The 27,400-nt window shown below is 43.1% G+C and overlaps 1 protein-coding gene across 15 annotated transcripts in view; it reads left to right on the top strand.

Annotated features, from left to right (window-relative positions):
• The window catches only part of LOC105748798 (uncharacterized), a 101,357-nt gene that overhangs the window by 57,795 nt on the left and 16,162 nt on the right, over nt 1-27,400 (top strand). For all 15 annotated transcript variants that reach the window (XR_007474902.1, XR_007474903.1, XR_007474896.1 and 12 more), the window contains one exon: nt 25,008-25,134. The gene's annotated coding sequence lies outside the window, so the exon portion shown is untranslated. The remainder of the gene's footprint in view (nt 1-25,007; nt 25,135-27,400) is intronic.

The following is a 27,400-nucleotide window of genomic DNA, read 5'->3' on the forward strand; positions in this document are numbered from 1 at the left end:
CAAATGGACTCAAGTTGCTACTGCTTCTGTCAGCTGGTGCCTGGGTTTACGTCAAGGTCTTTAGGAAGGCCAGACAAGTTCAATTACACAAACCGTTGTCGACTGCTACCAACACGCTGCCCCTCTCTCCTGTACGTCTTTTTCTACCCCTGCCTCCCGCCGCTTTCCATATAGGCTTGGAGGTGTCATTTTTCTTTCAGAACTCCAGGTTTTTGGTTAAAAATTATGCTACATGTACATGTTAGCAAACTTTTTGGTGACGTCTGAAATCGGGTGGCATTTGCTCTATACAGTAACCAGATCTCCATCATATGCAGATTATCCACAGCATATCTACTTTAAAAGTCCTTAATGACATGCATTGTGCTTAAGCCCTCAAACCAGTTCATGGGGTTAAGAGGGAACCGTTGTAGCATTTCTGCCTCGTGCATGTAGTGAATGTTGGTGTTTGGTCTTTTAGTTGTGGCTCCTGGACTAACCTTCGCTGTTGTCATGGACCACCTGGACCTCTGGGCTGCTCTTTTGTGTTGAGGCGAGAGGGGATGTTTTGTTTCCTCTTGTTCTGCATTTGTTTCAACACCATGAGCATCAGAGATCTATTAACTAAGAAAACTGTGGCTCTGTTCTCCTGCCAGACTTCTGATTTCTCAGTGCCCAGGTGAGAAACAGAATCCTATCTGGAGTAGTCATTTGCTGCAAGCTCAGAGCACACGGAGGGCCCAGGAACATACACTGCACCTGTTTTTTTTTTTTTTTTTTTTTTTTGGAGTTGAAAGGCTTCCATGAGGCTCCTCCCGTCTTCTGGCCACACTGAAGTAGTATTTTGAGAAGTGAGGTTTTCCTTTTTTTTTTTTCTCTGGAGATCTGAGATCACTGTTTGTTTGTTAGTTTGTTTAGGCTCTTTAGCTATGTAAGCCTTGATATCGGCTGTTCTGAAGCATCATGTGGAGTAGTATGCTTCAGTTGGTACATTTGTTACTTTAAGAAATCAGCGAATGGTTTGTGGTGCCTTTTAAGATTTGTTTAACACATATTTATCGAGTACCTCTTATGGGCTGCGTGCTATGCTGGGTGCCAGGAATGCACAGATGAGAAGGGCGCAGTCCCTACTCTCAGGTTGTCTCATAGTCTAGTGGGAGAGAAAAACATACATCAACAAATGGCTGTAGCACTCTGAGTGGGGTAGAAAATTCCTGGTCAAGGCGCTGGCATGAGCAGAGGTTGACAGCAGGGAAATACATGGGTTGTTCGCCGAGCCACAAGTAATCTAGCATAGTGGAATGAGGTGTGGATGTTGCAGGAAGCTACTGGAGAAAAGACTGGAAGGTAAGGTAGATTTGGGTCAGATTTTGAAGAGTTGAGATTTTTAGCGTTCAGAACATGTTAGAATCCCTTGAACTCAAGATGTTGGATCAAAGTGACAATTTGGTCGACATTCTTAGAACTTTTGTTTAGTTTAGCAGGAGGTGGAAGAGAAAGCTATTAACACTGAAAAACTGGTCCTAGGCCCTAGGGACCATGTGAGTCAGAGGTTAGAGCATCCAGTATGGCTTGGAGCTATAGCTCTGCATCAGTCAGAGATGTATGTGATGTGTCTTTAGTTTAGGGAGGGGAGAGAAGATTTGGTCTTGGAAGAAGGATTGGGAAGGAAGGATAGTAGAGCTGGGTACTTTTGCACCTACTCCCCAGTCAGAAATTTATAGTTTGATTTCATTATCATCTTGAAATATTGTCATGTCCCAGAACATATGGAAGTCCATACTTAAAAGTCAGTGTGAACACCTCACATCCAATTCAGATATAAAGGACCCATTTGGTTCATTTATGTGATTCCAGTTCACAAGCAGCCATGACATGATCAAATGACTAGGCTTGCAAGAGCAGCCAAAGATGGAGCCATTTAGGAATGCATTGGGCATATGATGGGAGCTGTTGTTGACAGTGCACCCTGATCCAGGCATATATAACTTACTCTGTGGTCCAAAGCTACAAGTACTATCCCTGTTCCCAACACACCATCTTCCAAATGGGTGCCGTGTTATAACAGGCAGTATGGTTGGATTGATGTGGCAGTACACACAGAAACACAGCTTTCACTAGAGGCTTCTCTCTCCTGATGTTTTGGATGAGTTGGGTATTTTGGGTGAGTCTCCTGACTCTTCTGGGTGATGAAATGGGCTTCACCATAAGCCATCATTCATCTTGCTTCATCTCTGTGTTACTTTGCTGTGAGATGCACAGGTCTTTCCTAGGCTGCTCTGCCTTATTCACTATTGGAGTGTAAGAGGTATTGCTCCTTTACAGAAGCACAGTACAAATTCCTCTAAACGTGAGCAGAGAAACTCTCTGAGGAAGAAATATCTCTAGAACGAGGTATCAGGGTCCACTTGGGCAGCTGTCCTATTGTGACAGAGATGCTCCTAGGGAGCCCTTTTCTCCTCAGCCCTTGGAGAAACATGTACTTTCATGAGGATTTTATAATACAATCTCCAAGTCCTTCTGACGACTTATTCTAAGTATCCCTGATTACTTAGAATCAAAACTCTTCATTCATCCATATCTACTGTTTTTATCATTGCTTCTTTTGGAATTATGATCCTGGAGATAAAAGTCCTACAAATATCTGGAGTCAGTGTTCAATCTAGAGGGACCTGTCTTAAAGGTCTCATGGTAATTGAGTTTCTCTATTAAAAACAATGTAGGCTAGACCCTCTTTTCTTCGTTAGGAATTCTAAGCACTGGAGAGGAAATTCACATACAACCCTGCTGCTACCAGCATCTTGTTCCTTATACTGGATCCCCACTAGAGTGTGCACATATAGGATGGTTTAAAATTATTTTTATCAAGGTAATAGTACAAATATTCTTTTAAAACATCAGGCTTGTAACAACACAGACAACAAAAACAGGCCAGCACGGCTCCCTCTTAAGCCTGCTCCTTTGGAGCAACCACCTTTTAACCATTTTAGTTATTGCCTGTGGTATTTACCTTCATATTTTACATGTTTTTACTGCTATTCCTTGGTTCATTATTTTAGATGTTGCTTGTTGACTTCCTGTAATGGTAGATGAGACTCTAGCTGTCTCGTAGTCATGCTTGGCTAGTGTATGCTGCAAACAAACCGCTCCTCATTACTGGTGGCTTGATACAACAAAAGTTTATTTCTTGCTCCTGCTACATGTTCACCCTAGGTGGTTAGGGAATCTCTGGCTTATGCTGGTCCTCTAGGCTGATGGAGTCTCCATCACAACACCCGATTCCATGATCTCTGCAAATAACAGGCTGACTACATCCTGGCTCTCAAAGCTTCTGCCCAGTTATGTCACAAGGCAGTTTCCCTCATGTTTTATTGATTGAAGGAAACCATAGGGCCACAGTTAATTTTAAAGAAGGCCAGAAAAGGGCAGTCCTACCACATGCCTGGAAGGAGATGCCCTGGAATATTTGTGAACAGAATCCCTCCATCTTCCCTCCCCTCTTGCCCTAATATAAGTAAATTGCATATTTCTTCAAAATCGGTATTCAATGTTTATATTATTATAGCTTTGTAAATATTGGCCACTGGTAAGCCAATGCATTAAGCTTACATGTCCTTTTTTAAATAATATTTTATTTTCCCTAGGGTCAATAATTGCTTAATTTGTATTTGCCTGGTTTTCTTTGTATTTATTCCTTAGTTTCTCTACAACATCCATCAGATTTGTCAAATAGTTCTCAGTATTATTTTCTAAATACTAAAAACTATCAGATACTATATCAATTTTATTTTTTCCTGGAGTGTTCCAGCCTCCTGCTTCAGTCTGGGCTAGTTGCTCTCTAGGCTTGCTGCACAGGTATCATCCTAGGACTTTCTGTCACCAGTTTCATGTGTTAGAGTCCTAGTTTTCTGGGTCCAAAGTCTCCCTCTGTTTTGGTTTACTCACTTGTTCTGTTGAGGCACATGCTCTAGTAGATTCCTAGGTAAAGGCGTATGGGAAGTGTATTAGTCAGCTTTTTACTGACTAATGGTTATGCTGTGGTGGTAAATTATTCTAAAACCTCAATGGTTTACACAACAAGTTCTTTCTTACTCATGTCTTCTGTTCTTCATGGGTCAGCCACAGCTCTCTCTTGGTATTTTTCATTCTTGGACCCAGGCTGAGGAAGAAACCTCTTTCTGGGAAAAGCAGTTCTCACAGCAAAAGAAAAGGAGCACTGACAAAACCAGTGATGACTCTCAGTGCTGCTGCTCAGAATTGGCACATGTCACTTCTGTTCACATTTCATTGGCCAAAGCAAATCTTATGGCCAAGCCAGGTGTCAATGAGCATGGAAATGCAACTCTCCTAAAGGCAAAATTATATAACTCATCATATGAAGTAGATAGTTTAGCTACATATAAAATTATAGGTTGATTTTTTTCTCCCAGAATTTTAAAGACATTGTCTCCTAGTTTTCAATGTTGTTACTTAAAAGTCTGCTGCCAGTCTGTCTCCTAATCTTCTGTATAGGATTTTTTTTTCTTATACAGCTCTAGAAGCTTTTAGGATTTTCTTTTAACCCATATTATTCAGAAATTTTATGATGATGTGAGTTGGTGTAGATCTTTATGCATTCATCTTTTCTGGCCCTTCCTTTTGCCCTTTCAATGTGGAAATTCATGTCCTTAGTATCTGAGAAATTTTCCTGTATTATTACTTTAATAATTTTCTTCCCTCTTTCTTCTTTCTGAAATTTCAATTATTTGGATGTTAGACCTCCGTGATTATTCCTCTACTTTTCTTATCTTTTACTCTCTTGGTCTTTATTATGTTCTACTTTTGGAGAGATTTCCCTATTTTAATCTTCCTACTCTTTTTTTCATTTTGATTATCATATTTTCAATATCCATCAATGCCTTGTTTTCTATCTTTCTCATAGCGTCCTTTCATGGTTTGTGTATATATATATATATATATATGAAATACATAAAAATACACATTTATATATATAAATATATATAAATACATATAAACTTTTCTTCTATTCTCTCATTTTAGAGGCTCTCCCTAAATGTCTTGTGATCCTTGGCTGTCAATTCGTGTTTAAGAGTTGAGCCCTCAAAAGCTGAGTGGAAGCGTTGGATGGAAAGGCAGAGCTTGCCAACTAGTGGCTTCACTGTAGAGTGATTGGGCAGCGACTGCCTTTTTGTGGGAGGACATCCAAATGTCAGTATACAGGGGAATTTCCTCTAGTGACCTTTACTTATTCAAGGATAGAATCCCTTAGCCTGCCTGCATGTATTTTGGGATTGGGGGTAGGCTGGCTGGGTTCCTGCCATTCCATATATAGACTTTCACTTGATCCCTCCATTTTCTGTCATGTGCCTCATCCCACCCTCTACTATACCCAGTGTTCCTAGTGCCCCGAGTGTGTCTGATCCAGTGTCTTCAGAGACTACAGCTTTTGTTTCCTGGGCACAGAAAGGGTGGATGGAACGGTTGCCTGGCTAGCTGCATGGGATGAAGGAAATGTGGGAACCTACTCCTCCATGTACATACTTTCAATTCCTGTTTTCCTGTATCTTACCCCTAACGTCTGTGGTACCTGGTATTTTTAAGTCCTAAGCCTTCCCAGAATTCTCTTGGGGCTAACTGGCTCACTTTTCTTTGGCATTTCCTTCACTCTTCTAAATTGGCACACACTCCTCCACTGACTTCCCATCTTCAAAAAATGTGTTGACAGCTCTCATCCACTAAGGTCTCCTTTCCTATTTTCTTAGTTTGTGTGGACTTGTACACTTCTCTCTCTTCTCTTTTCTCTCTCTCTCATTGTTTTGTTTTAATTTCTTTACTGTTGTTTTAATGGGGCTTCGACAGAGAGAGAGAGAGAGAGAGAGATAATCACATGTGGTCAATCTGCCATGTTTAACGAGAAGTCAAGCTGTGGTTAAAATGTAGTTTTCTTTACCTCATGCTGAACTAAACATGGCCTTAAAATATACCCTTGATCTTCTAAATAAAAATAGCATTATACTTGGATAGGTGACATGCTTTCACTACCAGATTTCAAAGACAGACTTGAATTTTGATGGGGATTTAAATGTATTTAGCACTTTCTGACACTGAACATGGTAAATAAGTAAACAAATGAATCGATAAATAAAAAGAAAAGTTGCTATAATGTATAGTCTCAGTTTAACACTTCAGATCCCCTTTTTACCCTTTCTCCCCTGCTCTGGGCCCCTGGAGATAGACTTATATGGACTGTATCACCCAGGCTTCCTTGACCCTTGGCTTCCAGTGGATTTGGCCAATGGGAGGTATCAGTGGGGGAGGGAGGAGGATTAGAGAGTTGGGAGGAAAGAGAGGTCTGGATATTTATTTCTCCAGCTCCCTCTCTGCCAGGTCACATTTGGCAATGATGGTGTTCCTCTATTTTGTGCCACACCTTCTGTTGGGTTGTCCCTTTCCAACAGCCTCAGTTTTTACCAGACTGTTCTCCTTCCCTCTTCAGGACTAGGATGGTAACAGCTTTTCCCTGCTGCTGGTTCGGGCCTGCTGCCCAATCCCCTGGTCCCCTTTACCCCGCCCACACCTTCAGTTACTTTGTGAATGTGTCCTCTGGTTGCTGCCAGGACCCTGGCTGACACAAATGCTATAGTAGAGCTATCTCATTATAGTCCAGGTACTTTTGGACAGAGTACTTCACCTGATGGGTCACAGTTTCTGTGTGTGAAAAAGTGCTGATGTGGCGAAAGGTGGTCTGGTCTCTTGCCTGAGAGCCCCTTCCAGTGCTGACACCTGCACTTCTGTATGATGCAGTGGTGGTCCATAGCCAGCTTGAGCTCCAGTTCTCTCTCCTGACTTTGTGGACCACTGTGGATAACCCTGAGTGGTAGATGATCACGAAACATTTTCTTTCTTCCTTTGTGAGGCAGTTTGCTGGAGTAAAAACAATACAGACTTTTGGAGTCAGACCAGGGTTCAAATTCAGGCTGTTACTTCCTTGTTGAATGACCTTGTGTACATTACTAAACGTCTCTAAGTCTTGGGTTCTTCATCTTAAGATGAGGGTGTATGATGAACGCTGTTGGTTACCTGTCCAATAGCCATTTTCTTCTTCTCTGTTACAAGAATGCTGGTTTCCATAAGGTATGGAGTGGAACTTTTAGTTGGGTGTTGTGATACTTGCAGCTTGTGGTGGACACTACTAGTGTTTACTAACATCTGTTTCTTCCCTTCTGGGAGTGTGAAAGACTAACTTCCAAGTCCTCTTGTAGTTAGGTGGGACTGTGTGAGTACCTTCCCTGCTTAATTAAGGCCTTGCTACCATTTCAATATCTTCTTTACCTTGTATTCAGAAATGTCCTTTGAAATCCACATACTTAATGACCATGAGGGAAAACGACCTGTGTCACTTCTCGGCTGAAGCAGAGAAGAGCACGTGTGCCATCTCTGTGTGCTCTCTTCTCCCTGCTGTGGCAGCTGGCGGCACTACTTGTGGTAGAGCCTTCATCAGTCAGAGTCCCTAAGTGACCATGAAGAGCATAGAGCCTCGTCAACTTGCAATGAACATGTAGCATTAGTGAGAACGAACTGTTGTCATGTTAAGCCAGTGGAGTTTTGAGGTTAATTTGTCAGTTAATGGACAGCTGAAAGCCTCCCTATGGGCATAGGACATTATCTTCCTCAAAGGGTTGTATGAATTAGACTTTCTGGATTTGGTTCCTAGCTCTGTTATTTATTAACCTCTGTGACCTTGGTCAAGTTACTTAAACTTTCTGTGCCTTGGTTTCCTCATCTGTAGCACAAGGTTAAGCATAGCTCCTCCCGTGTGGAGTTGGTGTGTGTATTGAAGAAATTAATATACATGGAGGACTTAGAACAGGGCCTGGCAGGCAGTACGTGCTATGTAGTGTTTGCTGTCAGAAAGTATATATTTCAGAGTGTCCAGCACAGCATGTGGCCCTCATCAACAACTGTCGCTGGAACCTTTATTGCTGTTGTAAGCATTAGAATGCTCCATGGAAAGTCTTGGCACATAGTGGCCATTTTAATATGCAGTCCCTATTATTTGGTGATTGCGCTTTTGTGCTTACATTTTTTTAAAAAATTATTTATTTATTTATTATTTTTGGCTGTGTTGGGTCTTCGTTTCTGTGCGAGGGCTTTCTCTAGTTGCGGCGAGCGGGAGCCACTCTTCATCGTGGTGCGCGGGCCTCTCACTATCGCGGCCTCTCTTGTTGTGGAGCACAGGCTCCAGACGCGCAGGCTCAGCAGTTGTGGCTCACGGGCCTAGTTGCTCCGCGGCATGTGGGATCTTCCCAGACCAGGGTTCGAACCTGTGTCCCCTGCATTGGCAGGCAAGTTCTCAACCACTGCGCCACCAGGGAAGCCCCCTTGTGCTTACATTTGAATATATGCTCCTCATCTGTTAGGTCTCTTAGAATGAGATAAGCATTGCTCTCTAAGACTTCCTTTACAACATAGGAGTCATTAAGTGTGTGGATTTCAAAGGACATTTCCGAATACAAAGTAAAGAAGATATTGAAATGGCAGCAGAGCCTTAATTATGTGGGGAAGGTACTCATCAGAAGTGGCACTACCCATAAGGTTGAAGGCAAAGCGACCCACAGAGAATCTGCTCTTGGATAACGAACATTTGACTGCATTTGTCACTTCCAGTCCTTAAACACTGTCTGTCCATGCTCTTTGTTTTGCAGCTGAGGGAACTCATGCCCCCGGAGAGGGGAAGGGGCTGGTCTGGAAAAACAGAGTCTGTCAACAGCATAGGCAGGACTAGAGCCCAGGTTTCTTAACTCCGAGTTCACTGGTAGGTAGAAGAAGCCAGGTTTGATCTTTTAACATGTGTGCCGTTTGGAAACTAACGCTGAGCAGGCAAAACTCTGGACTTGATGAGAAAATTAAAATAAGGCTGCTTTCTAGTCTGCGCTTTGCACAGCTCCTCATCTGTTTTGTTGGTGCTGGATAGCCCATGCCTTTGACTACATCAGAAGAAGCTTAATATTCTATCTTAATGTGTCGTCATTGGCTGTAAGAGTGTCCTGTCCATTCTGGCTTTTGGGTGGCATGACCAGAATCACCACGGGCTTCGCTTCTTAGCCAACTAGAGGAAGGCAGAAATGAAAGCGGCCTGCCAGTGTGTTTTCTTTGTGTGCCTCTCCTTGGACACAAACACAGGAGGGGGGTTTCTATGGAGCAGCTAGTCTCCCCCCCATTTCGGATTTTGCTGAAGCAGGTAGTTGAACTCTTTGAGGAAGTCTGGGTTTTCTCTGTCTCGGGAAATTACTGATAACATCAGAGCCAGAAAGAGGTGAGTAAAATGGGCAAGAAAGAAAATTCATAAAAGTCACGCCAAGATTCAGATTTATAACCCCACCCAGTTCTCCCCCAGCAGTCCTTTCAGCTGTGACTTGCTTCCCAGGAAGCAGAAAACAATAGTCTACTGATTGAATTTCAGGCTAAACTTCAGGCAATTAAAAGTAAGGGAAGTAAAACCTAGTTACATTTAGAATCAAAGTCCAGATATCTCCATTGGGAGGCATAGTCTGTGTGTATACTTTGCAAGGTGGGCCTAGTTCTGAAGCCAAACTTGGAAGTGCATTCGTTTCGGTAATTAATCTCTCGCTCCAAGTTTCTAGCTTGTCTTTTTGGAGTTAATCACTTCCAGGAAAGTGCAAAGGTCTTATAAGTGAAGAGAAGGAAAAGCATATTAATTGTAACTGGACTAGGTCCATATCATGAGAACTGGAAAAACCTGAGATCTTGGGATGAAGGGAAAGCCACTGGACAGCTGGATTTTAAGGTAGGGAACATGGGGTAAAGACTCCGTTGTTACTTCATGATCCCCCCTGCCACCCCAGGAGAATTTAGCTGTCTCTTTTGCTTAGCTTCCCAGAGTAGGTACCATATTATTTAGAAAAGTATACTCATTTATCTGAAGTTCTCTAAACGTATAACAACTGCCACTTGTAAGTCATTTTTATCTTTCTCTGGTAGCCCTTTCTCTTATTCTTCTCTCTAGCACTCATTCCTTTGGTCAACGAATATATAGCAGAGGGCTAGGGGTCAACTATGTGCCAGACGCAGTGCCAGCACCATGGATATCATGGTGACTGAGACGGTGTCCCTCTTGTGTATTGCTATGCAATAAACCAACCTCAAAACTTAGTGGCTCGATGCAACAACCATTTTACAATATTCCATAATTCAGGATTCATTCAGGGCTTAGCTGGGTGATTCTTGTCATTGACAGAGATCACTCAACGGTATTTAGCTGGAAGATGGGCTGGTCTCGTGAGCCCATCACCATAGCTTTGCTCGTGTCTGGTGCCTTGGCGGATGGCTGGAAGGCTAGGCTCAGCTGGCCCTGTCAGCCAGAGCACCTACACCCAGCGTGGGGTGTCAGTGCGATTGGTGTTCTTTTTTTTTTTTCAAAGTACTAAATTCATTAACTTGAGATGTCGGGTTTTCTTTCATTAATAGTAATCTTTTATTTATTTATTTATTTATTTATTTATTTATTTTTATATTTATTTTTGGCTGCGTTGGGTCTTCGTTTCTGTGCGAGGGCTTTCTCTAGTTGTGGCGAGTGGGGGCCACTCTTCATCGCGGTGCACGGGCCTCTTCACTATCGCAGCCTCTCTTGTTGCGGAGCACAGGCTCCAGACGCGCAGGCTCAGTAGTTGTGGCTCACGGGCCTAGTTGCTCTGCGGCATGTGGGATCTTCCCAGACCAGGGCTCAAACCCGTGTCCCCTGCATCGGCAGGCAGATTCTCAACCACTGCACCACCAGGGAAGCCCAACGATTGGTGTTCTTATGTGGAAGCTCTGGGCTCTAAGAGCTAGTGTTCTAGTGATCCAGGTGGAAGATTCATGGCTTTTTATGACCCAGCCTCTGATGTCCCAGAAAGTCATTTCCACTGCGTTCTCTTGGCCAAGTAAGACACTAAGGGCCAACCCAGATTCAAGGGGAGGTGATTACATTCCACTTCTCAGTGAAAGAAATAGCAATGACTTGGCAGATGTCTTTAACACCACAGACAGAGCTGCTCTCCTTGAGAAGATTGTACGCCATTGGAGCAGGGAGCAAACTGGTCAACAAACAATCCAGGCCACCTTGAAGAAATGACTAGAAAGCCTGTTGAGTTGTACAGGACTGCTGTTTCATGACTAAGCGGCAGAGAGCGTAGGGTTGTTCCCCTGTGTTCTCCTGGAGAGTTCCTGTGATGCCCCCTACCCCTTGCTCAGTGTTCCATATTGCACCAGAAAAACCAGCCAACTCTGCTGGCTAGCACATGCTCACAGGGCATGGTGCACAGCCTCGTGTCCACCGCAGCGGCCTCCATCATTCTGATTGGCTAAAATCCAATTGTTTGACTGAGATGAGGGTTTGCTAAGTGATTACTAATTATTAGTCTTGTTCAGTCAGAATACTGGCATTGCTGTCCCATCCACTGGGACAGTTCCCCCTCTTCTTTATTTTGCTAACTTCTACTTATTCTTCAGAATTCAGTGTGAGGAGCCCCTCCTTCCTGGAAAACTTTTCTTGACCGTCCTTATCCCAGTTGAATTTAGATGTCTTCCTCTGAACTCCCTTAGCCACCCCTACCCCTGGCTTATCTCCATCATTATTATACTTATCATATTTTACTGTAATCTTTGATTTTCCAACTGCCTTCCCGCTCCCAGATACATGTCTCTCCCGACATACACGGCTCTCCCAGGTGAAGGCAGATATTGAAAGAATCATTCCAAATGCACTGAGTGTTCCCAAAATGCCCAACTCTGAGCCACACAGGTGGTGATAGGGACTGTGTCATTGTCCCTGTTGTTGCCATGGTGCCTAGTATATAATAGCACCTCCATAAATGTTTATTAAGTACATGAATGAATGGTGGTGGTGTATTAGTTGAACATGTAGGTAAACTTACGTCACCCGAATGTCATTTTTTTTACTGTTAGAGCCCTCCCTAAGACTTTACCAAGCCGGGCCATGATCCAGTTCCATAAGGAACAATGGGGGCAGAGCCAACATCTGGGCCCAGCCCAACCCCTTTCTTGCCAGCCAGATTATGCCTGCCTCTGTTTATCCCTGGGTCAGTCTGATGTCTGGAGCTGCAAGGTGGTACCTCTCACATCAAGGTTTGGTCTTCTCCCTTGTTAACCCTTGACTTCAGCCATCATGACCCTGTTGATGGATGACCTTCAGTGTCCTGCTGCCCATGTCCTGTCCTTCGGAATAATTTTAGGCAGCCCTTGACTGGGGACCGTGTCCTAGACCTGTCCTGAGCAGACATGCCTTGCCCTCTACCACCTTCTGGTGGACCTAGCTGACAGCTCTATTGATCGGTTCTGGTAGATTCTCCTTCCAGTATTGGCTTTTCCTGCACAGAATGTGATTTCTAGATCCTAGTTTCTTAGAACAAAAAAGGCATAGTCTTTGGAATCAGACATAATTGGCTTTGAAGGGACTCTTCTACTTGCTAGTTTTATCTCTCTGAGCCTAATTTTCTCAGCTGTAAAAATGGGGGTAATAATCACAACTTGGTAGAGTGTTTTAACTGTAGTGCCTGCCATGTAATTGCTAAGAAAAAGGCAGTTCCCTCACATGTTCCATAATGGTGTATTGACTTTTGTATTCAAAGCAGACATTGATGCCTTTCCCTTCGGTACGTCATTTTCTTTTAGGGTGTTTTCGTAGATGGTGATGGTGATTTCCTTCTGGGGCTCGCCTTGACCACACCATTACCAGAGCTTCTGGACTCTGGTCACATGGCATGTGTTGTATCTGTCACTAAGATGGGATTGAGTCAACATATAGGGCATAAGTAGCCATCATTGTTTAAGTGACCATTGTCGCAATAGATTTTTAGAAAATTTTATCAGACCTTTTTCAAGAGCATATGCAAGAACATAATGTACACTGAAGAACCCAATTATCAAAGCAGTCTGTAGTACGGTTTTCCAGAGAAACAGAACCAATGGGAGAAGTTCCACAATCTGCCACGTTCAAGCTGGAGACCTGGATAAAGCCGGAGGTGTAGTTTGAAGGCCTGAGAACCAGGAGAACCAAAGGCAGGAGAAGACCGATGCCCCAGCTCAATCAGTCAGACAGAGATTGAATTCAACCTCTCTCTGCCTTTTTGTTCTATTCAGGCCCTCATTGGCTTGGATGATGTCCACCCACATTGGGGAGGGCCGTCTTCTTTACTCAGTCTACCCATTCAAATGCTAATACCTTCCAAAAACACCCTCACAGATACACTCAGAAATCATGTTTAATCAGATATCTGGTCATCTGATAGCCCAGTCAATTTGGCACATAAAATTAACCATCACACTGCCAGGAAACTCCATTTGCTCCCTCCCTCATGTTCTGCCCAGCAAGGTATTTTCAGCTAGACCTGTAGGCATCTAGATCAGGCTTGCTCGGAATTAATTTGCAGCAAGGTAGGAAGGGAATAGATACAGGTACCTGCAATTTGGGCAGCACTGCCCTTAGGGTCAGGGTCAAGGGCAGGGGCCTTGACTTGTTCTCTGGCCTGCCTTGTTTGCTTAGGTAGGACAGCCTTGCTGGTCTATCTGGCCTGTGAGTATCTTGTGCTGTTCCTTCAACATTTTCACTATTCACAGTCGCTGACGTCTATCCTTATTATACGCTTTCTTGTTGTAAAAGAAAACACGTGATAAAAATGCAAATAAAATAATCATATTAAGTGAAATGTAAGTCCCCTTCTCCTAGTGATCCTATGTCCCCTAGTTCCCTCCTCCAGAGGCAACTGGTACAGCCACCTTCTTGGGGTTCCCTCCAGAGTGAGTCTTACACACATAAGCATAAATGTAGATATTTGCAAGGTCTTGGGGCTTATCATCTGACTCTGCTCACCAGTTTGCATCCTTTGGCTTTCTGTTCATTTCTCTGGAATCATCTCTCTCTGCTACCCTGTTGTGGCTTCATCATTCTCTACTTCTCACCTGCTCTCAACCTGCTGCCCTGACCTAGTAAGACCTTTATCTGGAACAGGAAGAAGTAGAATTCATCGTTTAGAAAGAAAAAAGCATTTCTAGTTTCTATTTCCATTCTGTGTTGTCTAACCCTGCAAAATTAAATTACGCCTGTTCATCTGCCACTGACTCACTGCATTCCATGAGCAAAGCCATTTGCATTTTTCTTCACAACAACATCTTTCTCCTCAGGATGCTCTGGCAACTAATATTTTAAAATTCTCAGAAAAAGTCATAATAATAAAGCCTTTCCATCCTCAGCGTCTAGAAATTGAATTGAAACCAAAGCATAAAGAAGTATTATTGAAGAAGCTAAATAGTTTACAAACTCAGCAATGCCACGTAGAAGATTAAATCCAGTCGATTGGGAATTCATTTAGGGCACATCTGCATTCTTTGTTTCTAGACGTGGCCACATGCACAGTTCACCAAATGCATCTTCAGAGAGTAAGATATGTTGAGGTATTTAGAAAATGGTAGCATCGTACTGATAAAGGAGCAATTAGTTCTATCTGGGGAGGTGATAAATCCCTACAGAACACTGGGCTAGACTTTGAAGGTTGTGTGGGAGTTTCTCAGATAGGCAAGAGAGGGAAGGGCATTCAAAGCAGAGGGAAAAAATATCAGAAGAGTGCAGAATTGCAAAAGTGCCCTGGCGTATTCTGACAAACGTGAAGAGTCCATTTTGACTAAGGCATGAAGTGGAAAAGTAGGCGAAAGACAGGCTTTGAAAGACACATTCTGTGCTAAGAAATTTGGATTTTTTTTCCTGTAGGATAACAGGAGGGCCCTGGAGAGCTTTAAGTATGGAAGTGATGTTGCCAATTTAAAAAATTTTAGAGTTATCATGGCAGCAGTGTGGAAATCTGATGGAGGGAGAGGGACTGCAAGCTGGGGTACCAGTTACCAGCTGTTTCTTTTGTTAGTCCCAAGTGAGAAAGGATGGGGGCTTGAGCCTGGGCAGGGACAGTGGGGATAGAGAGGAGGAGTGCATTTAGATGACCTGACGGGCTACCTGTGGTGGCTGGGGAGGGGAGTGGAGGAAATGAGAGGATGGAAGATGGAGGACGGGAGTGAGGGTGGAAATGAGCCCACAGAATTTCAGAGCTGGAAGGGGCCGCAAAGATCAGCTATCCTAGGCTAACTAAGTCCTTTCGGTTTCATCCCTACGTGTGATGGTCTTCTTTGAATATGTCCAGTGACAGGGTGCCCATTATATCTCATGGCAGCTTACTTCATCTACAGGTTGTTCTATTAAAAGTTCTTCTTTAGGCTGCACCAAAATCCATCAACTAGTATCTTCTACTGCTTGGTCCTAGATTAAATTCCTTCGGCCCCCCGGGCCAAGGCTAATCCTTTGCCAATGTGAGAGCTCTTCACATACTTAAAAACAGCTTTCATATACTTCTATGTCTGCTCTTGTCTAGAGTAAACATTTAAAGTTCCTTCAGCTGGTCATCAAAGGACATTGTTTTCTACCCATCTATCATCCGAGAGGGCACAAAAGGCTTCCTGTGGAGTAAAGTGTGTCAGTTTCTTCCCTTGTGATGTTTTACTGGTCCAGATAAACTCAATGAAAGGAACCTCATATTAAAGTCAACTTGGAAAGGAATAATATGGAAGTATTTGAGAAAGAGGTAATAAAGGCCAGTCTGGTAACACGATTTCAGAAGCTTAAGCCTTGAATCGGTTAGGGTTGGTAGTGATACCATTAACATGGATATCAGAAAACAGGAGATGACTCTCACTATGACTTGCAGAATGAAAATGTTAGGAAACCACAGACTCTGGAGTAGGAAAGGCCTTTAGAGATGAGCCGTTCCAAGTCCATCATTTTACACATGGGAAGAGTGAGGTTTGAAGGGGCAAGAGATGTGCCCAATGTCCCACAGCTGGTCATTGGCAGAGCAAAGACTAACCTAGGACTTCTGATTTCTAATTCAGTGCTTTTCTCCTATACCATGTGTTCCCTTAATTTGGAAGGCAAGCAAGGGCCAGCTAATAAAGGATACTCTTTTACTATCTTCTCTCTAATCACTGTCAGCAAATTATATTTCACTCTGAAATATATTTCAAAGGGTATGTAATTATGTAAGAAAGTTTTTGAGATTCTTGTATTGCTCTCCAAAGCACCCCTGCCACATTCACCAAAGACTTAGCAGTTCACGTCACTTTGAGTTTTGAATTGATGTGAACATCAGTGAGGATAAGTCCCCATTAGGGCAAGAATTTGTACACTGAATGTTTTAATCACATGGGAATGTTGGTAAGACATTTAGAAATAGGAATGGAAAAGTTGGCCAATAATGCATATTATTGTGTGATGAAACTACTGATGCCCTGTAATCATACTGTTGCAATATCAGTATAAATAGAAATTCAAAATGGTAGAATGCCTCCTGCCATGTGAGCAGTGTACGTGAGTTTTCAAGTGTTGAAAATCGGGAGCTATTGCTAAGATTCTGGGGTATCAGAGACATGGCACACACTCTGAAGGCATTCCGTGGATACTTTTTATTTGAAAAAAAAAAGGGTGCCAATCTCCAGATTTCATATTTATGTAGTCCCCCAAAAGTTCACAGTAGCAGACCTCCCATGAATCTAGGTCCCTCTCAAGCTGAGGGCTTCCAGGTGGAAATTACAGTAACTGAGACGAGCCACTGGCCTTGTGTGAAGATGTCCTGCCCCGGTTCTGTCTCTGTGACGGACTTTCAGAGCTAAGTGAGGACTTAGCAGCGTGACCAGATGATAATCTTCAGACGAAATGAATGTAGCACAGTGCAAAAGCTCTATAGTCATTTTACCAGAAACCAGTGCATGTTGGTCCATCAAGAGGGCATCCCAGGGCTTCCCTGGTGGCGCAGTGGTTGAGAGTCCGCCTGCCGAGGCAGGGGACACGGGTTCGTGCCCCGGTCCGGGAAGACCCCACATGCCGCGGAGCGGCTGGGCCCGTGAGCCATGGCCGCTGAGCCTGCGCGTCCGGAGCCTGTGCTCCGCAACGGGAGAGGCCACAGCGGTGAGAGGCCCGCGTACAGCAAAGAAAAAAAAAGAGGGCATCCCACTCCAAGATAGAGAAAGGAGGGACCATTTTGAAAACATGCTTCTGTAGGGTTATTCAAGAGTCTGCTATCAGAACTTCTTCACAAGTATCCATCGCCAATATGTTTAGACATCAGTAGAATAATCTCAGTATCTGTGGATGAATGATTTTTTGAAAAGTCCATTTAAACTCAGATACAGATTATAGTTTCCAGAAAATGTGTACCTGTGAAACGTTCACGGGAAAATTACCATCTGAGAGAAAGGATTATAAAAAACCTGCTAAATGCCCTTTTAAAAAATGGGCCTAACTCTATGTTTCAATCCTAAAGGATGGCCTGCCATTTCAAATCCATGCCATAATTTATATGCTATTGATTTTATTGTCACACTTTGAAAATACTCTGTCCTGTGTGTTTATGATGGCCGTAAATGTTCAGAATAACATTTGGAGACCAAGTCACTATTCAGAGTAAGGGAAATAGAGGCCTATGTAGAGAGGTTAGAGCCCATTAATGGGCCCAGTGTTTAGACCTAAGAAACCTACGTAAGACAACTTGTCTTGAAAAGCAAGCAAAAGAAGCTCTCAAAGTGACTCTATTTAAAAGTCCACATTTTGTCCTGTCCAGGAATCCTTAAATGGTATATGTTTGTAAACGGAATTGACACTCAAGCATCCAGCCACAGCCCGCCCTCCGTGTATGCTGAGGATGTGGAACCCATGGATACAAGTGGCAGACTGTACTTCGCCATTTTATATAAGGGACTTGCGCATCCCCGGATTTGGGTATCTGCGGGTGGGGGTGGGTACCGGGGGACAACTGTGTACTAGGCATCAAAACTCTCTGGGTGAGCAGATTATAGCTTTGGCACGTTAGCACGTCCAGAGCACAGTAACTCCCCACTATAGACCTGGAGCTGTTTGCATCATCAAGTCAGTGCCCGGGGACTCACTGGTTCCAGTTGTATTGGTGCTAGCTGGGGAGTCAATATGTTGCTTAACCCAGACTAGCTAAGGGGCTTTGCTCCTGGGGAGGGGTAGGAGGGAAAGTGAGTGTTTTGCTCCCATTTTCCTCGTAGTACATTAGAAACAAAGCACAAAGTTGGCTGGAATCAGTGTTAGCATTGCCCAAAGCAGCTGAACTCTGATTTAACCAGATGCCATAACTATAGCAACAGGGAAATACTGGAATTTTGAGATTAACCATGCTACTGAAATTTACTAAATATAGCACACTTTGTGGTGAGGTGCATATTATAGGTATTTCCTTTATTTTTCAAATGACAGTGCAAGTCAGGCTATGGAAGGAAAGTTAATTTATTAGATATAATGGCTGCTGAAGTCTCCCTACTCCCTATTGATCTATATCTATAAATGTGTGTTTTGAAACCAAATGAGATAAATCAGCTTGATTGTCCAAGGCATGGATGGAAATTGGGCTACCATAAAGGCTATCTTCAGATTTGTACCGGTGTTGGAATATTCATCTTTGGGATTTAATGGAAATAACTTCGGGCTGAGTTAGGAGCCCTGAGTCCCAGCCTCCGTTACTAAATCACTGTGTGATCTTGGGCAGGTCTCTAAAGGGATTCTGGGTCTCAGGTCCCGCATATTTCTAGTGCTAGAAGCTGAGCTGTTCCAGCTCTCCCATTCTAGGCTTCTGGAATATTTAGGGTTAAGTTTCCCCCTGCTTTGGCTCTGGAGGGTACTTACTGACACCGTGTGGAATGAGAAGGAGAGATTCACATCATGAGATCCCTGGATCAGGGAGGTGGTGACATGTACGACTGGGGGTTTTCTTACAGGTTTTCCTCTGGTCAGGGAAGTGCTGTCTCCACTCCACAAGCCCTATAAGGAGATTGGTTATTGGCTTCGTGCTCCTTCAGTTCTCCTTTACCTCCTTTACCCACAGCTGGGCCTATGTGGCCTCCAGAGGTAGGCCATCGCCGCACTCAGCAAGGCTCTGAGCCCCATCCTGTCTGTATTCAAGGGAGACATAAAGGGTCCGGGGTCATTGAGGCAGCGTAGCTGTAAGTTCTTCTCAGACTCTGTGCCTCAGTCCTAATAAATCGATTCTTGATATCTTCCCGTGACCAACCCCTTGCCTTCTCCTCCACACCCAGGAGCTCACTGCTTGTCTGTTACCCACTCTTCTTTTACCAGAGAGCCTAGGTCCCTGCCTTGGCTTCATACTAGGTGTCCTTGTCCTTGGAAAACTGGAGCTCTGCTGCTCTATTCGGTCTTCAGGTCTGAGCCTGGCCACTGCCAGACCTCTCTGGATTTGCCCATCAGCCTGCAGAGATCTTTGTCTATAGCTTGTGTCTGAGACTCCACAATGTGTCCTCCTTACGGTCCAGCATAGCCCCTTGTTGCTTGCTACTGGCTCTCACTGAAGCTGCTGCGTGCCTTGCCCGGACCTCTGTCTACTGCTTATTACAAGACCCTCTTAGGGTGTCTCCATCTGCTCTGTGGGGACACTGCCCTGTTACTCACTTCCAGGCCTTCCTGATGCTGCCTATTAGCCTCTACTTCTCGTATGTCATTGGAGATCCTACCCTTAGAGCCTTCCTGGGCCTATCTGGTCTCTGGGTCCTGGATCTCCCCAGCTTGGTCTATCCCAACCCCAGCCAATTTCCAGTTAGAGCCTACAAAGTCTTTGTGGACATGTCTTGGGCCAGGTTTTCCTACCTGGGCCCATCCCTCAGGATGGAAACTACTGTGTCCAGACTCACCCACTGTGTGCCAGTTAAAAAACAGCCTCATAAAACTTTGCAGTCAATGACTTTGTAGGATAAATTCAAGTTAAAAGTATGAGATGGACGGTGAGGGAGAATTTCTGTATCTCTGTAGCCTATGGTAGGGAGAAGAGATGCTGTTGCGAATTTTTGAGCCAGAAAGAGAGATTTAGGTGAAAGGTGAAAAATGTCCTTGAGATCTTTTGAGAAGCAAAGTTGCATGTGAATCTAAGGTGAGATTGTTATTGTTGTTAGTAGTCAGCCTAGTAGTATTCAGTTCCTTGCAAAGGTGCATCTGACTTAATGAAATAACCCAGGATCCCAGCCCCCATAGCAGGGGCACGCGTAGTGGCTATAGCTATACGCCCTTGTGCTGAGGACTTATTCTTTCTGAACCTCAGTTTCCTCATCTGCCAAATGAGGCTTTGTGGAGATAATATCTTTGCTCATTTATAAGCTCTCAGGGTGGTGTCAAGAATGCCAGTTAGTGGACAGTGAACGTGAAAGTGTTTTAAGAACTGTAATGCATCCTACAGACAATTCGGTCTTCCTTGCCAGTTGGGTGGGAGCCATAGACATGGAACCTCTTGCCCGGTGTTGGTGGACAGCAAAGATTGGGATCAGTGAGGGAATAGCAGGTCAGAAATAAGGCAAGTGGTGTGACACGGAGCCAGAGAAGACTGGGGAGATAGAATACAAAGCCAAGTGCTTTAGGGAGCCAGCAGAGCCGGCGCACAGGGAAGTTTGAAGGAGAGGAATTTCCTGAGTGGAGAGGAATTTCCTGAGCTAGAGCGCAGGGGCTACTGCCTTCTTTTTGTTTGCCACTTGCTGTTGCTGCTCTAGCAGCTCAGACTGAAGCTATTTTGGAAGCAGTTAATAGCAGTTAAAAGAAGAGTGGAACGAAGGTGAGGGATTATTCTTATAAGGTCTGGCAGGATTTAGGGACCAGGGAAAGGGTACAAGGCCAGTATCAGCTAGCCCAAGGTAAACCCAATTCAAAGGAGAGTGGTAAGTGGCCTAGGTGAGCAGCAAAGGCAGGCTGCATTTGGACACTGTGATGATTAACTCTATGTGTCAACTTGGCTAGGCCATGGTGCCCAGTTGTTTGGTCAAACACTAATCTGGATGTTGCTGTGAAAATCTTTTTTTATACGTGATTAACATTTAAATCAGTTGACTTTGAGTAAAGCAAATTGCCCTCCATGATGTGGGTGGGCCTCATCCAATCAGTTGAAGGCCTTAGGATGAAAGACCGAGATTTCCCAAAGAAGGAGGAATTTGGCTTCAAGACTGTAACATAGAAACCCTTCCTGAGTTTCCAGCCTGCCTGGCCTGCCCCCGCAGATTTTGAACTCAAGACCGCAGCATGAATTCTTACCTGAATTTCTTACCTGTCAGCCTGCACTACGAACTTCAGGCTTGTTAACCCCTACAGCTATGTGAAACAAGTCCTTCAAATACTGCCCTGCTCTCCCTCTCTCCATATATATATATATGTGTGCATGTGTGTATTTATATATACATGTATATGTGTATATATGTATTTATATGTGTATATTTATATATTATCGGTATGTGTATATACACATCTGTATCTATCTATCCTATTGGTCTGTTTCTCTGGAGAACCCTGACTGAGACAGACACATAAAGATGGCAGTGTAGCTTAGGGCAGAGACAGTTGCAGGATCATTGAGAGCCTTAAGTGTGTGGTCATTGTGAGTTCTTTTACTGAAGTTGTCAGTCAGTCACAAAGTATTAATTGAGTTTTTGCTCTGTCTACCAAGTGAGTATCTATTGTGCCACAGAAGCTGGTTGGTACAACCTCTATCGACGCAGATCCCTGAGAGGTCAACCCAGAGCCTCAGCGGAAGGCTCTCACTTTTACACCAGAGAAGTTTTACTCCCCTGGGAGAACACTGAAGGCTGGGTGTCCTCCACCAGGGGTTGGGGATCTGACTAGAGAGGGCTTCCAGCTCTTTCCGGCTGATAATGGGGTCAAGAAGGACTTCTGAGAGTCCTCTCACTCAGGCTTAATAGAGTCAACGCCATCGAAAGTGACTGCTCGTTTGGTCTAGCTCCTTATTGTACAGATGGGCCCTGGAGAGGAGAAGCCACTTCTCCAGGCCACACAGCAAGTTGGTGGTGCAGCCAGGCTGATCGTTCAGATGGCCAGACAATAAGTAAGGAAGAAAAGAAAGGAGAAGGAAATAGAAGTCTGAATTCCCCTTGTGGTTTTACTATAGGTCATTTGTTGAGTAATTGTCCCAAAGTTAGGAAACATTCCTATTTTTCCCAGCTGGATCACAAGGAAGGAAAAGAGAAGAGTCTGAAAAGTAAAGTAAAAGAAAATTTAAAAACATATTTATAAGGGCCCTCACTGCTAAATCACAGAGTTGAAGATGATCAGTGTAAGTGAGTTTCATTGGAGAGCTAATTAGCTTTCCTAGGGAATTCTCTAATGGCAAGAAAGCCACAGCACTGTCCAGCCACCTTAGCACCTTGACCAAAGAGTATTTGCCCTTGTTGAAATAAAGGCACACTTGGATTGCTGTTCACCAGATCTCCCTGTTTCTCCCCATATTTGCTGAGGAATTTAGTTGTCTGCCATGAGCATACTAAATTGAATTGATCAATGAAAATGCCACGTGTGTTCATTTGTTTTAACTTGACTCTGATAGCTCCATCCATTAAACCTACAATGAAGTTGTAACTCTTTGAAAAAATATAAATTAAAAAACATCCTGGCAGTTCAGAGTTCGGGATGAATCAGTAAAGGTAACTCTCTTTCCTCTGCAGTCAGTATTGCCGCTTTGTGCCCGTGTTTTCCATTTAGGATTTGTTAGTGTAAATCCTCCTCATACATCACTGAAAGCGTTAAGATTTATATGGCAGAACATAGTCTGCATTAGGCCTTTAGGAGAAAGTGGATGACCTAATAGGGTTTTCTACCTTTAATTTGTACTGTTCTTTGTGGGAGGACATTTTAAAATAAACTCTCATATTTGGGAACGTAGTGTTCTGCAAATGGCATATATCATTACCAATATGGGATGTTTTACTGCACTTTCCATGGAGTCCCTGGGCTCCTTACTGAGATGCATCCTCATGGCAAAGCATCTTTTGTGGGCAGGAGGAGGACATTAACTTCTGATCCGCTCCTTCCCTGTTTGGAGCACAGCCCAGCTTTGATCAGCTCCTTAAAGAGCCTCCTGTTTACACCCTCTCATAGGTCTGCGGACAGTATTTGCCAAGTACATTGGAATCTTGGCCAACAGGTGCCACTGGGGCAGGGAAGGTATTCATCAGCTCCTTCCTTTGGTAGCTTTCCTTCTAGTTTTCCTCTTTTGAGGTAGTGAAAACTGCTCCAGGCTGCTTCTGTGATCTCTGTATTCTCCCCCTTTTATTTCTTTTCTTTTTATATCCTTTTCTCCCTTCTCATATACCAACTGATGGGACAATTGAGTGACTTTCATCCATTCATTCAAGCATTTACTGGGTTCTACTTCATGCAAAGCGCCGTACAATAGTCTGAGGTTTTAGTTATTCTCTTCTGTCTTGTTCCTTCTTAAATTATAAATGTAATACATATTCATAGTAAAAATGCAAACAGTACAAAAGGATATGAAGTGAAGAGCCCCTTCACGTCCCTAGTCTCACTCCTTAGGCATAATCATCAGTAACAATTTCTTGTGTATCCTTCCAGAACTTTTCTATGCATACAAAAGTGTATGTATGTATACATTGATGCAACTATATACATATAGGTTCATACATACACATATATGCTTTTTCAGGAAACACTGGCTAGAGCTAGAAACAGTTTTGTAAATTCACTTCTACGTATATATATCTTGGCACGCTTTCCACGTCAGTACATGCAGTCCTGCAGATTCCCTTTAAGGCTGCATGGTTAAACGTGACTTTAGGAAAGCCCTGGGGTTTTGATGAGTTTTCTATAGAGGGCACTAAAGATGGCCAATTTTTTGAATGTATAAACTCAATTTTCATTCACTGTCCTCAGGTTTCTTTTACCTTTTCTGTATATTGAGGGTGTTACCCAGTTATGCATTCCAGCACTTGAAGGATTCCAACGGCTTGCAGATGCTTCAGGGAAATCAAAATTAGCTTGATCGGTTTCCCTACCTGCACACCATTTATCCACTCTGGCCTCGGACCACTTTCAAGGGAGCTGCCAATCCAGCCTCCAGGGCTTGTCTCAACCTTGATGACAGTTTCTTTCCTCCTTTTCGTAAGAGTTTCTCCTTCAGCTTCAGCCTATATTTTCTGGTCCAGCCTCATTGACTATAAAGTTCTTGCTTATTTGGACATGTTCTGTCCTTACTAGTTTTCATTTGGCCATGTACAATTTGAGTCCTCCCTCAAGGAACTGCTAATTCTAGCACACCCTTATTTGAACACTTATTGTACATCAGACTTGTACGTGGCATTTCCTTTAATCCTCCCAACAAACTCATGAGGGATGTGCAATAATTATTCCCAAATGATAGATGAGGCACAGAAAAGTTAAGGACATTGTCCAAGGTCACACAGCTAGTAGGTGGAAGAGCTGGTATTTGAACCCAGGTTCATCTGACCCTAGAAGCTGTGCTTTTAACCAGCACATGTACTGTCTCCCTAAGTCAGCAAGTACTTCTTGGCTAGCCAGTCATTACAGAGCAACCCTAGTTTATCTGTGAGCCTGTGCTTCTCTAAGGACAGGCCACAACATCCACTTCCTGAGTATGTGCTGCATGCTAGGCTCAAGAGGGTGGCGCTGAATTCTCACATGCTGGAATAGCATATTCTTGGGAGCTAAACCATGGAGGGGATCTTGGGTGGGAGGAAGCACTTCCTGCTTACAATTCAAGCTGGAAAGGGATTCCCACATTACGAAGCCCCACAGTCCTTTCTGTGTAATACTGTTAGAAGACCTCAGGCAGAATCAGCAGCTATTGGGCATTTTTGTTTAATCTCTTCATGTTCCACCTCAGTTAAAGACACAGGCTTACAACCTCTACTTTGACCAAAACCACCAATCTACAAGAGGGAAGTGGTCTTTAATTTTATTTTCCAGATCAGAGTTCTCCACTTTCCCTACCAATGCTGCCTTCCCTGGGTGTTGCCTCTTGGAATTCAGATTGATCTGAATGAGGTGTCCAAGATAAAGTACATGGTAACTAGGAGATGATTTCTATTCTGGTCTCTCTCTCTCTCTCTCTCTTTTTTTTTTTTGTCTCCAGTCCTGATTCTCCAACTGCCTTGCCTTCTTGTTTTGGGGATTCAGAATCTGGACGTCATGGCCCAGTCACTGAATTGGGAATTTCTAAGTCCCTTGGAGTCCAAAAGAAAGACCATTCTAGATGTCAGGTAAATGCCTTTCATTTCTTAACTGTCTGATAGAAATTGAATAGTTGGAAGAGTATTTACTTACTTATTTTCAGGTTTTCAGTCTTATTTACTTACTTATTTTCAGGTTTTCAGTTTTATTTTATTCCAAGCATGGGAAAATAAACCTGAAAATCTGGAAAGGGAAACGTCGAACCAATAGCAGTTGCCCTGGAATTGTGGGACTTTCGCAATAATAAATGTCTAGATGATGTGTTTATTCCAGTCCCAATCCAATTCAATTCAACAAATACTTGTCGAATACCTGCTGTGAAAAAGATAAAGAATGACTAAGACATGGCTCTCACCCTCCAGGAGTTCACAGTCTAACAGGGAAGTCAACATGTACACTGTTCATTCTCATACAAGGAAGATAATAAAGGTATATACAGAAGTTTAAACAAGGTGCTGTGGGAGTATTGGAGGAGTGAAAAATTTAATTTAATTAGGGAATCTGGAAATATTATGTTTGAAAGAAGATTTTGAGCTTGGTTTTAAAGGGTTGATGAGACTATTACAGGAAGACATTTTAATGGCACTTTAGAAAAGATAGTTTAGGCTGAGGAACCACACAGCCTTCAGGTGTGAAAACCCAGGGGAATGGCGATCGGTCTGGAAATACAACTGGAGAGGTAAGTCTGACCGTTTATGGACTTGCTCTGCAGACAAAAGAAGCCTTGGATTACCACCCTTCCCTAAACAAAGAGGAATCTCTTCCGTATCATCACAGTCTCTGTGTGCTTCTCAGTGGCCTCTTTGTACAGACGGATGCCTTCCAGTTACATTTGTATTCATTTGATGAAGATTCTCTATATGGGAAATACTTGACTTTATAATACACAACACATGCGATTGATTTAAACAGCTCCAATGTATCAATAATGCATTTAATTTATTTCTCTCCCCAACAGTGTATGTAGCTATATGTACTTTGATTATATTGACTAAGATTACAATCCACGTTGATATAACCTGAGAGTAGTTGTTCATGATCTGGGTGGTATTGCGTTTGAAATTTATCCTACCCTGTCATTGGTTCCACTCACTTTGAGTTTATACTAAACCAGTTCTAGCTGTTACGTTAGGTTTCTCTTTTACTAGCTCTATTTATTGCCTTTCTCTGGTATTCCTATAAGAATGTCAGATGAAATTACATCAGATGCTTCTCTCTCTAAGATATGTTAACTTTGTTCCATCCTCTTTCACCATTCAGCTTGTCATCCTATCATGAACAGGAGTTAGCTTTGTTTGGTATGATTTGTGTTTGAAGAATCCATATTGACTACTGTTTATCACTTGGGTTTCCCCTAGGTACTCATAAATGACTGCCTTAATAATTGTCCCCACCGCTTACCAGATATTGAAATTAAATTTATGAGTTTAATTCCCTGAGTTCCCTGGGGATTTTTTTTTTTAAAGAAAAAGGAACAAGGCAGTCTCATGACTCACAGCAACTCTTCCATAATAAACCGGTGTGATAAAGAAAAACATTTTGCAGGAAAACAAATTTTAGTTTTAGCCTTCCAAATGATTATTATAAAAACTAACGAAATACGATTTTTTGGAAATACTAAAACACATCCTGTATCCTTGAAAACTACTTATTTATTGTGCTCACACATATTTTTAAGGGCCATAACAGATGCCTAGGCAATTGGGAATTTGGTCTTTTTATATTCAAATTGTTGTATGCTTGGAAAATAGCCCAATAATGGCACTTTTTAAAAGGTTATTTTGTAAGTACTGTCCGTCAGACATATGCTAAAGTACTGTTTCAGGTTGCTGAGGCAACCTGCCTGCCACAATTGTGGTTACTATTTATGATTTAATGATAATGCATTGACCTGAAACCCGAGTCTTACCTTCACTGAATGCAGTGCAGGCACACTGTAGGTAGGCTGTAGGTAGACCATAGCTACCTCTAAATCTCAGTGAATGACTAGCAAGGGATTGATGCACATGTGTTAGCAAACAGTAGGATCCCTTGAAAGGGATGGATGTGTAGAACATTGAACAACACCAAGAGCTCTGGTAGAGCTTAGATTTCTATACTTCCCCAGCTAAGACTCTGTTAACTGAAGCTAGGAATATGTGGAATGACTAGTTTACATCAGTCTTGGTAGAGAAGTAATCAATTTTCTCCGACGAAAGCAGCTTGGACCCAGTAAATGAACAACATGCTGATGCTATAGTCCCTTTTCTTAGTGTTCCATTGAAAAGTGGTAAGGCACATTTCTTTTCCGAGCCA

This window comes from Orcinus orca, chromosome X (genome assembly GCF_937001465.1).
Source record: "Orcinus orca chromosome X, mOrcOrc1.1, whole genome shotgun sequence".
Taxonomy (NCBI): Eukaryota; Metazoa; Chordata; class Mammalia; order Artiodactyla; family Delphinidae; genus Orcinus; species Orcinus orca.